Source organism: Oncorhynchus mykiss, chromosome 12 (genome assembly GCF_013265735.2).
Source record: "Oncorhynchus mykiss isolate Arlee chromosome 12, USDA_OmykA_1.1, whole genome shotgun sequence".
Classification (NCBI taxonomy): Eukaryota; Metazoa; Chordata; class Actinopteri; order Salmoniformes; family Salmonidae; genus Oncorhynchus; species Oncorhynchus mykiss.
Genome location: NC_048576.1, coordinates 20983301 through 20997887, shown reverse-complemented (window position 1 = coordinate 20997887; position 14587 = coordinate 20983301).

The following is a 14587-nucleotide window of genomic DNA, read 5'->3' as shown; positions in this document are numbered from 1 at the left end:
TGAAGAAAAAAAAATCCACAAAGAAAAATTATTTAACCCCTATGGTCATAGGAAAATATACTTAAAGCAGCATACCCTTAGTGAAAAGCAATGCCCTCCACAGTGGGCCAAATTACAAATATGGTTAAGAAACATATTTAACAATTACACAAATTATTTTGAAAGCAGTATTACAAATGACCCTAATTTCATTATCCAAATGGCTTTCCAATGCGGGTGATCAAGCCACAACGGAAAGTCATCAGAAGGTCATAGGTCATACAAAACCCTTCAAAGCAGTGTTTTTCACTATATAAAACAATTTGCAAACAATAATCAACTAGTTCCAAACATTTTCGTATTTCCATGTTCCCAGAACATTCCTTATCAAAAGAATTTGCGTGTGCAATGAAAAGTCAGAAAATAAAAACTCATTAAAATCCCAATGTGGTGAGTGCCCCTTTCAATGTGGTAGTTTATGGCCCCAATTTCACTCACTCTCCCCAAGAGTATAGTCCCTGGAAACGTTCCAGAGAGAGACAGTGAAATATCAATTTTCCCGGAGAAAACACAAAAACACTTATTATTCATTTACACTACATCGATTCAAAAACTCAAACGTGAACTATAAACCAAACCTAATGATAATTCCACTGTACCTCAAATCATTAATCATAAGTTTGAATCAAATCAAGGTATATGTATGACACAATGTTTAATTAAGTTAAATCAACTCCTAAAAAAACTCTTAATCAGCAACCTAATAATTTCAATCTGTTGATATAAATTTAGTAAAAACCAATCCTGATGTTTTTTAATGCAAATCTAAAATCCTTCAAAAGTCGGTGCTGTCTCATCATCGTAAAAATAAAAATAAACATATTTTTTCCCCCACTTGATATCCACAAAGGTCAATACTGTTCAGCACATCCATTAATGATCTTCCTTTAGTCTGTACAGGGTCTGAAGTTCCAATGTATGCAGATGATACAGTGATAAATTCATGCAAATAACAAACTACACAAGAACTCACTACTATAATGATTCAGATGACAAAATTGCTCAGAGACTCATGTGTACATCTCAATAAAATAAAACACAGTCTGCATGTTCCTCAAAAAACAAGTACTGATGGAAAAAGCTCCTGGTGGTATCTGATTTTAAGTGCCAAGGCATCATACTTGATTTCAACCTTTCTTTTAAAAAGCAAATAATAAAGGAACTCAAATACCAAATTCAACCTAGCTAATTTCCCAAAACATATGAAATCGTTTTGACTATTGCGGTAACAACACTATAATTAAAATCTATGATACTCCCCCACTTAACATACTATTTTACTAGTTTGGCCCAAGCTTGCTTTTCAACATTCATACCCATTCAGTCTTCTGTCAACAGGTTGGCGTACTATTCAATCCAGCAATCACCTTTAATGACCTTACATTGTTCCACATAATGGAAACATACTATACTGATAGACTACATGAACTTTCCTGCTCAAATTAACTGGTGTTACTTAAACAATCAGACCAAGAATCAATAACCATCAGAATCAATTCTCACAATGTTTCATGATTCAGACATCCAGTCTCCCAATTCTCATAGCCTAATACAGTAACTATAAAAGCCACAAATCTATGATGCCCACCTAGCGAATCAGCTGCTAGAAATACAGAAAAAATGTACCTGAACAACGGTCAAAACAATTAGAGTAAGGTTATTGTATATTCAAACTAATAACGCAAATGTACGTTATTCTACAACAATTTACCTGCCTCCAGCAACTTTCCCTGACAATTAGTAGCCAACATAACAACTAACTCTCTTCCATACTTTCAACTAAACTTTCCTATTTCTTTTTCCCCCAGTGGGCAAAAATATAACCCCTCTCATTTCAACGTTTTTCCTTACCTCTATCGTAAGATTAAAACCCAACTTTATAACTTCCTCTTTGCTCTCCACACTTATGAAATGTATCCTATTTCTTTAAAAATAACACACGCAGCGCCAAAACTATAACATGCGTCAGTCAATCTATAAGAATGAAAAACATTTCGGTAATCACTTCCTATCGCCATTCTCTCCCCGCTATCATTCAGAATGTCTTTAACTTAAGTAACTGTCTTCTCTATTGATACAGTAATTTAAATACGACCCAATTCTCAATACATTATTCCAGCAGATAATTTAGTGAACAGACATCGTCTTGCATCAGAATTCGCTTCGTTATTATTTTAAATTGAATTAGTCTATCAATTTAACCTAAACAATCTATTGAAAACTTTCAATTTATCTCTTATACAAACACTAGCGACCATAACTTTCCAGGCAAAACATACAAATGGATTATTTACAATCAAAAACTCTGAATTCAGCCAGCGCCATGACTGGGAATGGAACTCAGGCCTCCCGTTTGGCAGGCGAGAATTCTACCACTGAACCACTAATGCTATTGTGACTAACTAAAATTCTCCGGATATAAACTCCATTTACAAAGTCAAATCAAAACACGTCACTAACGGTAATTCCCAGAAGAATAATAGCCCAATTTTAATAGTACAAACGTTACTCCAGCTACGATTCTCAAATTCCAAATTAATATATTAGCAGTCAAATAATAAAATCGACACTAATGACTAGGAAACAGATATTGCGCCTTTTAATAAAAGTAGATTATGTTTACTTATGCAACGTATTTCAATTACTTTACTACATCACATTAATCACGCAATGATAATTAGGGGGAATAGTACAGTTGGCAGAACCAATGGGCAACCAAAACATACATTCCCACAACTTCCAAGGAACCAAATGTGCTAGCTGGGATATGTATTGTACATTTTTTAAAATCCTAAACTGAATTTAAACCATAGCTGTTGATGACTTCCAAATGCTATATAGGCCTAAATAGCATCATTGATGATATATGATTGCATGGTTACATTTGATTTGCTCTGTTGAACCTACCTTGTGGAATGCCTTCGATAGCAACAGGGAATCTATTCAAGTGGAGATTTCTCAATATTCATTCTCACAATAACTCATGGTTATAGTCAGTGACAAATATCAAAGCTAAGCAGGCCTGGGTTTGGTTAAAGCCCTGGACAAATTCAACATGTTTTATACAAGGTTAGTCCATGTTGAAAATTGGTTACCGTGATGACATAATCCTGTGGTTTAAATTTGACCCTCAAAACAACAACATTAAAATATCCTATGTATTTTCCATGTCACAATATGATAACAAATGAAGTTGAAACAACGTTGATTAACCAGTTTGTGCCCAGTGGGATAGCGCATGTTCCTGCAGCCCCCCACATGATATAGTATTATTGCGACTCGCTGAGTCTGCGTGGCTGGGACAGATGTGCTGCAGTGCTCTGAATGCAGAACAACATTGATCAAAGAGAGCCTAGCACATCTGATAACATGAAAAACAACACCCACACAATCAATACCCAGAACCTGCTTCATGTCACGAACAAGCAATGACATCAACATACTGTGCACACCTCATGTTATAAGGATTATTGAATGAATGAGAGCTTGATTTCTATACCTGACTTAAAGCTGGATTTCTTTGATCTGTTTCTTTCTAATGGTGAGGAGGGGTAATTAAGCATTTGAATATCTTACCCCTGCTCTGCCCCACCCCGTGGCATCAGTGATTAGGAAACACCACCTCACTCTACTTGCTATTCCACTCACAAATACTTACATTTGAACTTTCACTTTGTATAAACAAACCCCCAGCGCCCATCTCATTTTATAATTCACGGCTAGCAATAATGATGCTCTTCAGTTAACTGCTGCCTCTCTCTCCTCTTTCTCCTTTACACTCTCCCCTCTCGTTCTTAATCCCCCTCTATCTCTCTCTCTCCCTTCCTCTCTCCCCCATCCTATATCTGTCCATATCTCTCTCCTTTCATCTCTCTCTCCCCCCATTCTATATCTGTCCCCATCTCACTCTCCCTCCATTTCACATATGTCCCTATCTCTCTCTTTCCCTTCCTCTCTCCCCCCCATTCTATATCTGTCCCTATCGCTCTCCCTCTCCCTTCTTCTCTCTCTCTCTCTCTCTCTCTCTCTCTCTCTCTCTCTCTCTCTCTCTCCCCCCATTTAATCTGTCCCTATCTCTCTCCATTCTCTCTTTCATTTCTCCTCTTCCAATCTTGTGAGAGGTCTAGCCAACAGCAACCTTTCCAGTGAGTCCTCTCCCTTTTAACACTGCAAGCCCAGGCTGGACTTTCACAGCTTGATAAACATGAGTGTGATTCAAGGGGTTTCATATTTGTCACCTCCCTCTTCTACTGAGCCATGGTTTTCCCCAGTTCCCCAGGGCTAGTTAGGATGAGAGAATAGAGGAACTTCTTCAGTTGTTTCTAGGCAGCAGAGCCGCAGGTTCTGTGATGTTGGCATGGCCATGAAATCTATCTGAAAGAAGAACCAGAGGATGTCTGGAGGGAAGTGGACAGTGTTTAAGACCTAACACTGTCTTTGATCTAGATTTCCTTCATGAGCATGTTACAGTACCAGTCCAAAATTTGTACATACCTACTCATTCAAGGTGTTTTCTTTATTTGTACTACTTTCTAAATTGTAGAATAATAGTGTAGACATCAAAACTATGAAATAACACATATGGAATCATGTAGTAAGCAAAAAAGTGTTCAACAAATCAAAATATATTTTATATGAGATTCTTCAAAGTATCCACCCTTTGTCTTGATGACAGCTTTGCACACTCTTTCACACTTTCAACCAGCTTCATGAGGTAGTCACCTGGAAAGCATTTCAATGAACAGGTGTGCCTTGTTATAAGTAAATTTGTGCGTTTGAGCCAATTCATTTTGTTGTGACAAGGTAGGGGTGGTATTCAGGATATAGTCCTCATTCCTAAAAGACCAAGTCCATATTATGGCAAGAACAGCTCAAATAAGCAAAGAGAAACAACAGTCCATAATTACTTTAAGACATGAAGTTCAGTCAATATGGAACATTTCAAGAACTGAACTGTGTTTTTGCAGTCGCAACAACCATCAAGTGCTATGATGAAACTGGCTCTCATGAGGACCGTCACAGTAAAGGAAGACCCAGAGTTACCTCTGTTGCAGAGGATAAGTTCTGAGTTACCAGCCTCAGAAATTGCAGCCCAAATAAATGCTTCAGAGTTCCAACCGCTGTGTCTTTGTGAGACGCAGAGTGTGGTAACGCATGAGCTCCACATGCGTGCTTCCCACCATGAAGCATGGAGAAAGTGTAATGGTGTGGGGGTGCTTTGCTGGTGACACTGTCAGTGATTTATTTAGAATTCAAGAAACATTTAACCAGCATGGCTACCAAAGCATTCTGCAGCGATACGCCATCCCATCTGGTTTGCGCTTAGAGGGACTATCATTTGTTTTTCAACAGGACAATGAACCAACACACCTCCAGGCTTTGTATGGGCTGTTTGACCAAGAAGGAGAGTGATGTAGTGCTGCATCAGATGACCTGGCCTCCACAATCACCTGACCTCAAACCAATTGAGATGGTTTGGGATGAGTTGGACCGCAGAGTCAAGGAAAAGCAGCCAACAAGTGCTCAGCATATATGGGAACTCCTTCAAGACTGTTTGAAAAGCATTCCAGGCGAAGCTGGTTGAGAGAATGCGAAGAGTGTGCAAAGCTGTCATCCAGGCAAAGGGTGGCTACTTATATATTTGGATATTTGGATTTGTTTAACACTTTTTTGGTTACAACATGATTTCATATGTGCTATTTCATAGTTTTGATGTCTTCACTATTATTGTACAATATAAAAAATAGTAAAAATAAAGAAAAACCCTTGAATGAGTAGGTTGGTCCTAAGTTTTGACTGGTACTGTTCGTGGGTGGCAATGTCAGCTTTTTGTCTGAAGGCCATCATTGGTAAAAAAGTATTAAAAACATTATACTGTATAGCAGCAGTGGTTGCGCTTATGCAACTTGCGACACTCTTGTTGTTTGGTCATAAATTATTTATAGAAGAGAGATAATGAAAGAGTGTTCTCACCTTCAATCTTATGGAAGATGTCCATAGCTCTCTAAATAGCACCCCTCTCAGAGTGTGGGTGGGAATTGATTAACTTCAACACGTGACATCTCAATGGATACCAGGTCTGGCGAAGGGACATACAGATGTAGGATCTTAATTTGACCAGTATTGACATAGAAAAATAATTCTGCAGCAACAGTATTTGAACGATTAATCCATAATATTGCTTGATCGGTGGTTAGGCTATTAGCTGGGCTACATGAAAGCAGGCTACATGAAAAGTGCAATACTGTTAAATTAACCGTGTGTTAGTGCGGGGTTTAAATCACAAGCACAACTTAAAAGTTATCAAATTAACATCCTACATCTACACTTAATGCAGAAAAAAATGTGTGTGTCAATCTTATTTGAAATGCAAAATTAAATCCTTTCTAAACCACCAACCTGTAAAATGTTTGACAAAAACGCCTCTGCCCATTGTGAACTTGTGACATCACGAGTGGTCCAGCATGAGAAAACATGTCATTTCTAGGAAGGGCAGAAGCCCTTAAGGAACAGCTTCTCTGAATTCAGCATAACCTGGAGAAGTGTGGCTTCCTAGAAAGCTCTCTCAACTAACACTTTCTGGACCCTCTGTTACATCTTTATGCATTTCAGAGAAAAACATATAGTGAGGCTTGGGCTGTCAAAGACTACATCCAAAACACCAAGTAGGTAAGACGCACAATTTTATTTTATTTATTTATTTAACCTTTATTTAACTAGGCAAGTCAGTTAAGAACTAAAATTCTTATTTACAATGACGGCCTACCAAAAGACAAAAGACCTGGGATTAAAATTAAATACAAATGTAGGATAAAACACACATCACGACAAGAGAGACAACACAACACTACATAAAGAGAGACCAAAGACAACAACAAACAATAGCATGGTAGCAACACATGACAACACAGCATGGTAGCAACACAACATGACAACAACATGGTAGCAACACAACATGGCAACAGCACAACATGGTAGCAGAACAAAACAGGGCACAACCATTATTGGGCACATACAACAGCACAAAGGGCAAGAAGGTAGAGACAACAATACATCATGCAAAGCAGCCACAACTGTCAGTAATGTCCATGATTGAGTCTTTAAATGAAGAGATTGAGATAAAACTGTCCAGTTTGAGCGTTTGTTGCAGCTCATTCCAGTTGCTAGCTGCAGCGAACTGAAAAGACGAGTGACCCAAGGATGTGTGTGCTCACAGAATGTGACTGGCAGAACGGGTGTTGTATGTGAAGGATGACGGCTACAGTAGATATCTCAGATAGGGGGGAGTGAGCAGTTAAGCAGATGTTTCCAAGACATTTTCTCAGCTGCAACGGTGTTTGGCAGTACAAATATAGCCTTAGCACAACTAGCCAGTGAAACTGCTCTGCTGAGCACATACTATTTAATAATTTAACGCCCTAGAGTCTGAGTGACAAGTTACAACATACACTACATAGCCAAAAGTAGGTGAACAACTGCTCGTCGAATATCTCATTCCAAAATCATGGGCATTAATATGGAGTTGGTCCCCCCTTTGCTGCTATTACAGCCTCCACTCTTCTGGGAAGGCTTTCCACTAGATGTTGGAACATTGCTGTGGGGACTTGCTTCACTGATGTTGGGCGATTAGGCCTGGCTCGCAGTTAGTGTTCCAATTCATCCCAAAGGTGTTAGATGGGGTTGAGGTCAGGGCTCTGTGCAGACCAGTAAAGGTCTTCCACACCGATCTCGACAAACCATTTCTGTATGGACCTCGCTTTGTGCACAGGGGCATTGTCATGCTGAAACAGGAAAGGGCCTTCCCCCAAACTGTTTGGGGGAACACAGAATCGTCTAGAATGTCATTGTATGCTGTTGTGCTGAGATTTTCCTTCACTGGAAATAAGGGGCCTAGCCCGAACCATGAAAAACAGCCCCAAACCATTATTCCGCCTCCACCAAACTTTACAGTTGGCACTATGATTTTGAGGCAGACAGCGTTCTCCTGGCATCCGTCAAACCCAGATTCGTCCGTCGAACTGCCAGATGGTGAAGCATGATTCATCACTCTTGAGAACTGCAGAGTCCATTGTCGGCGAGCTTTACACCCCTCCAGCCAACACTTTGCATTGCGCAATGTGATCATAGGCTTGTGTGCAGCTGCTCAGATATGGAAACCCATTTGATAACGCTACCGACTAAACACTTCTTGTTCTTATGTTGCTCCAGAGAGATTTTGGAACTCGGTAGTGAGTGTTGTAACTGAGGATAGACGAGTAACTGACTTGTTTGAAAGGTGGCATCCTATGACGGTGCCACGTTGAAAGTCACTTAGCTCTTCAGAAAGGCCATTCTACTACCAATGTTTGTCTATGGAGATTACATGGCTGTGTGCTCGAAGGGGAGACTCTCGAACACAGTGTTCTCCTGACAAGTGTTAGGAGACTCGTCTGAAATCGGTACCGTCGATGTGCCAACTTCTGTTTGGTAGCGTCCGAACCATTTGGCCTACTAACTAATGGCAAAAGGGAGATTCTCATGAACACAATGGTGTTCTCCGTTTTGCTCTACGACCCACACAAGTGTCAAGGGACAAGTCTGAAGGTAACCAGTACCGGTTTTAAAAAATGAATGGAAGTATGAAGGTAGTTTTGTTCCTACCCTAAGAAAGGGTAGTAATGAAGAAAGAAAATAGTGGGTGATCAGGAATATGAACCGTTGAGACTTCCGGTGGCCTTTTGGCAAGATGCACGTGTAGTTCTGAGTACCGTCTCAAAAGTCCAAAATCCGTCAGAAATTTCTGACAACTGGCCTCTGAACCTTCAAAATGCTTAATAACATAAACCTACGTGACCAAGGACAATGAACTAAGGTACAGGGAAGCCTAAAAACATCCCAAACAAAGAAAGACACTGAGCCAACTAAGACCAGCGAGGATACATCCAACTCCGACATATTGAAGGCTCTGAATCAACAACAAACTTTGATGCAGGCAATGGTCAAACAAGCAGTTAAGGAATCCCTATTTAAATTAAATCACTTAAGTAAGCCTCCAAAATCTTAACTCTCAAATGACATTGCCAGCCAATCAGTCACATGCAAGTATCTGGAGCGGCGCTGTGATGAGATGCAGGTTGGTGCCAGGGCTGCTACAGACGACATAGCCACCTGCCAGGATGCAGTGACTGTGGGCGAAAATGACGTAGCTTGAAGACAGAGAGAGGAGACTGAACATAAGGCTGGTGGGCCTGGTAGAAACCGCAGAGGGTTCTGACCCAAAATGTTTTCTTCAGGAGAATCTACCAAAATGGATACCGTTGCTACAAGGAAGATTGAAATTCAACGGGCACACCGGATCTACAGTGGCAATAATAACCGTGGCCGTCCTCGCACCCTCATATTCTGCCTGTTAAGATATGAGGACCGAGTGGATATTCTGTGGGGAACCAGATCCCTCGAGAACCTACCTACCGAGACACGGGAGATCCAATCTGGCATTCTACCCAGACTACAGCAACGAAACCACACTAAAGAGGAAATAATTTGACCACGTCAAACAACAGATGACAGCAAGAGGACTTCGCCCGTTCCTGATATACCCAGCTATCCTGAAGATCAGGAAGAATGGAACACTCCAAGAATTCCATACTGTGGAGGAAGCAGAGGCATGCCTTGAAGCTGAGGACAACTGCAAGAGAAGGAGCCCAGTCATCGCCTCCCATTCCTCCAGATTCTCCCCTCCTCCTCTCCTCCTTCCTTGGATACGTCATCGCATGAAGGCCCATCTTAACTAGTAAGATGGACGCAACTAATGCTAAGCTAACAAGCTAACGTCACCCATGTTTATTTGTTATTCAGCAACATAATGTAGTTAATTTGGTACGAGGGGCATGGTGGATTTGTTAACTTGGCGGTTAGCATTCTGGTTATATGACTAATAGGCAGCTGGCTGGCACGTGGCTAGCTAGCTGAGTTGGCTGGCTGGTTAGGTTAGCTGGCTGGCTGGCTGGATAAGTATTTGGGTCAGGCTGCAAACGTTAGCTGGCTAAAATATTTAGCCATCTGTTAAGCAGTCCTGGGGTAGGGTAAACATCATGGGGATTAACATACAGAGTGCTCAGCTTGGTATGAACATGTTCTGTGAAAAGTAATGTTGCCACCTATTCATGTCATGTTGGATAAAAACAAGAGGCTGACATAATGGGACTGGACTTGAGACCTGCGTTGCTGTTTGGGAGCCTCCTGAATTTGAGTTCCTACTAGCCAAAGAGAACAGTTGAAGCTATAGACTTCCTCTCTAGTGGGTGGTTACTGTTTTTGTTTCTATTATTGTTAAAACCCAGCTGTCAGAGTTTGTTCAAAAATATGTATAATGGTGCACAAATATTTTTTCCTGTTTATATTGTAGTAGGTGTTTTTTATTAAATGTATTGTATATTGTGTCATACACTTATCCATACGTTCTATATGACAAATTAAACAAATGAAACGTGCTTTGAATTCCGCTATCAAGCATACCAAATGTTTAGAATAGATAAAACGCAAAAAGGTTGATATTACCCTAATGTAAGAAACCCACCTTAAACCAGCTAAAACAGATACTATAAATGTGTTTCTCACTCCTCAGCGACTAACAAAACAAAAGGTGTTTTAATACTATTTGATAGAAAACTATGTGTCCAGGTGGATGGTTCTGATTATAACTACGTTTATAAATCACACTAAGATGTGTTTTGCCTCAATCTACTGTCCAAACATACCTGATTCTAATTTCCATAGTTCTATCTCAAAAAGACTATAAAATCTTTCAGAATACCAACTTGTTGTGGGAGGAGATTTTAAACAAGTATGTCATTCTCAGTCAGATAGGTCTCATGTTTCATCTCACTCTCAAACTGATCAGGCCTCTGGTGATCTCATCTCATTTGCTGCAGAGCTTAAAAGGAATTTGACTGTCAAAGACTATGCTTTCTTTTCTTCAAGACATAATACATTTTCAAGGATAGACTATATATTTGTATCTCCCTATATAAATAGGTGTATTCACACAACCGAACTGCTCCCCATAGTCGTTTCTGACCATGGAGCTGTCCTGTATAGTATCTTGCTTGAAAGCTCCAAGCAGAAAGGAGCCAGAAGAGGGTGCTTTAACACAACATTGCTGCAGAATAAGGCTTTTTTGACACAACTTTCAGCAAAGTTGAAAGAATTGTTATTGTTTAATACAGATACAGCCACATCCCCTCCGTGACTTTGGGAGGTGACAAAATGTTTTTTGAGGGGAAACCGTATCTCGTTTGCCTCACATCTTAACTCAACTCATATAAAAAAGTAGTAGACCTGGAAAAACAGATCACTCTTTTTGAAAATGAGCAGAAACAAAAATGTACAGAGCAAAATGGGAAGATTTTAACAGCATTAAAACACAAGTTTAACATTTTACTACAATCTAAAGCAGAATTTATAATGCATCGCACGAGAGAAACATACTATTCTGAAGGGGAGAAAGCTAGTAGACTTTTGGCTGCAAGGCTTAAGCAAAATGAGGCCCGTTCTTGTATCAATACAATTCAAACACCATTTAATAAGATATCACATGACCCGGCAGAAATTAATGATATGCTTAGGCAGTTTTATTCTCAATTATATATGACAGAGGCAGACCCTGATCATAGTAAGATGACACATTTCTCATCATTGGACCTTCCCAAACTCGACAGAGAGCAATCTGGATTCCTTGACTCCCAACTTACTCTTGAAGATCTCAGGAGTGCATTAACATCTATGAAAAGAGGCAAATCACCAGGACTTGATGGTATCCCTCCTGAGTTATTTCTTGAAATATGGGATACTGTCAGGCCACTAATTCTTGGTTCTATCAATCATGCATTAAAACATGGAGAATTCCATAGAGACAAACAAGGATGTCCATTATCACCAACGCTCTTTGCACTGTCTTTGGAGCCCCTTGCTCAAGCGATTAGATTGGACCCACTTATTTCACCCATCAAAAGTAAAGGTACTCAGCATAAAGTGTCACTCTATGCTGATGACACCTTGTTTTATTTCTCAGACATTTCAATTTCCCTTCCACAGATTCTGAAATGATTTACTATTTTGGCTCATTCTCTGGATATAAAATAAACAAGGAAAAATCTACACTGGTGCCCCTTAATAGCCCTGCAAAAGTGCTTACTGCTGCATCTCCAGTGCAGTGGCATGAGGCAGACTTTATTTATTTGGGCATATGCATACCCACCATATTTTCCCAAGTTTGCAGAAGGAACTATGTCAAACTAATAGTGGAGATCACCTCTGATTTGCAAAGATGGTCCTCTCTTAGAATCTCATTACAAGGAAGGATTGCTATAGTAAAAATGAATGTACTCGGTCGAGTACATTTTATTTTCTCTATGTTGCCTATACCTCCTCCGCCAAAATACTTTGAGGAATTAAAGTAAATGACCTCAAAGTTTATTTGGAATGATAAAAAGCCACGTACTCGATTTGATACTCTCACACGGTTAAAGGGAACAGGAGGTCTGTCTCTTCCAGATTACAAATTATATTACTGGTCCAAATAACATCCTTGAGTATGGTCTGATGATTCTATTGCAGCTTCTTGGAGAGGCATAGAGGAAGCACTTGTTGCACCACATAGACTTACAGATCTATTTCAAAAAAGCATTCAAAAAATGTGTTTCAATCATTTTCAACTCACTACAAGTATGGTACAATGCTGAGAAACATGGAGGCAACACTAAGAAGTTCTGTGAATCTTCTCCTATATGGCATAACCACAACCTGCTGACAAACAATAAGCCTTTTGTGTACCCATTGTGGGTGGATAAGGGTGTGCATACCTTATGAGACATTTATAATGATAAGGGTCTAATACCTTCCCAGGACCTCAAACAAATGTATTCACTTCCAGACTTTTCATGGTTTGTTGACCTACAGTTAAGATCTTTGTTAAAATGTTATGGTGTACCATTATTTTTGAGAATGATATTTAATATTTTGTATTCTACACTTTACTTCCTTTCTGTAAATGTCATTGTGCTCTCAAAATAATGACTCCTGACAGTATGTAAATAGTTATATTGTATGTTCGTGACGTCAGGTTGGCAAGTATTTGTAACGTGATCCTGCCTCGTGAAATAATAAAAAATGTTGATCACCAAAAAAAAAATGTTATTATAAAATGTTGTCAAATTCCTTAAATATGCTGAGAATGTTACAAAGCCAAGCAGCTATCCTGCACAATTCCCAGAAAATTTTGGGAATGTTGTATGCAAAATAACCATAGGACAACCACGCTCTCACTAAGAAACATATGGTTCTCAGAACGTTATGTGCTAGCTGGGATAGATTTCAAACTTTGGTTGATTTCACATGGAATCTACAGTGCAAGTTAATAATAAATATTTTGGACTCACATCTCCATCTCAACCAAAATTCTAAATTAAAAATAGGATTAAATCAAATCTAACTGTATTAAAAGTGCATTTAAAGTTTAATTTGATTTATTCCTATTTATTTGATTTATTCCTATTTATTTGATTTATTCGTACTCAACATCTGCTCTGATGAAATGGAGATATGAATCCAACATATAAATTATTAATTTGTAGACAGTCTGGAATTAAAGCCAGAATCAGTGGCATAGATTAAACTATCCAAGCAGAAGAAACATTTCCTTCAAATGTTGATATTTGGTTACATTGACAACCAAACACAGGTCAATATCACTTTTGCAATACAGTAAATAGCCTAATAACTTGTCGACAAGTTAAGAAATTATGTGTTGGATTCGCGTCTCTATCTCAATCAAAAATAAAAGTTAAAGAAATAAAATATTAGGATTAAGCCAGTGGCTCAGATCTAACTATCCAAGCAGTGGACATATCTCCTTTACATTTTTTATATTTGGTTGCGTTGTCAACCCCTACTGGCTGCCCAACTTCATGAACGTCTTCACCTGGTCTCTGCCCTTTGTATGCGAGAAAGTGACAGAGATGCTGTTTAACGTACTCAACATCTGCTCTGACGACGAGCTCATGCCTGAAGGAGATGACACCTGCGAGGGTAAAAAAAAACACGCCCTGTTAAGCACTCTTTTTTTATTTTTATATTTTATATATTATATATATTTTATATTTTTATTTTTTATATATATTGACTTTCATTGTCAACCAAAAACAAGTCAATATTACTTTTGTACGACAGTAAATATCCTAATGTTACAAATTAATGTAATAGTATTTATTCAACCTTAAAATTAGTAACATTTGAGGTTACTGTGACTACTTATGTAATCATAAAAAGTTTGAACGTTCAGGGTCGCAGGTCTGTAAAAATCTTCACAATTATTATAATAACCTGCACATAATCTTAAATGGCATTGATCACTTGCACCATGTACTTTATTGTAAACTCAACTGCAATCCAGGTCATTTGGTTGTGCTATTAGATGAAGCACAGTGATAAGACATTAAGTTGTTGTATAAATAAATAAATGAACAAACAGAATAACTGACATCATATTTCCATTTGAACTTTGTTGTGC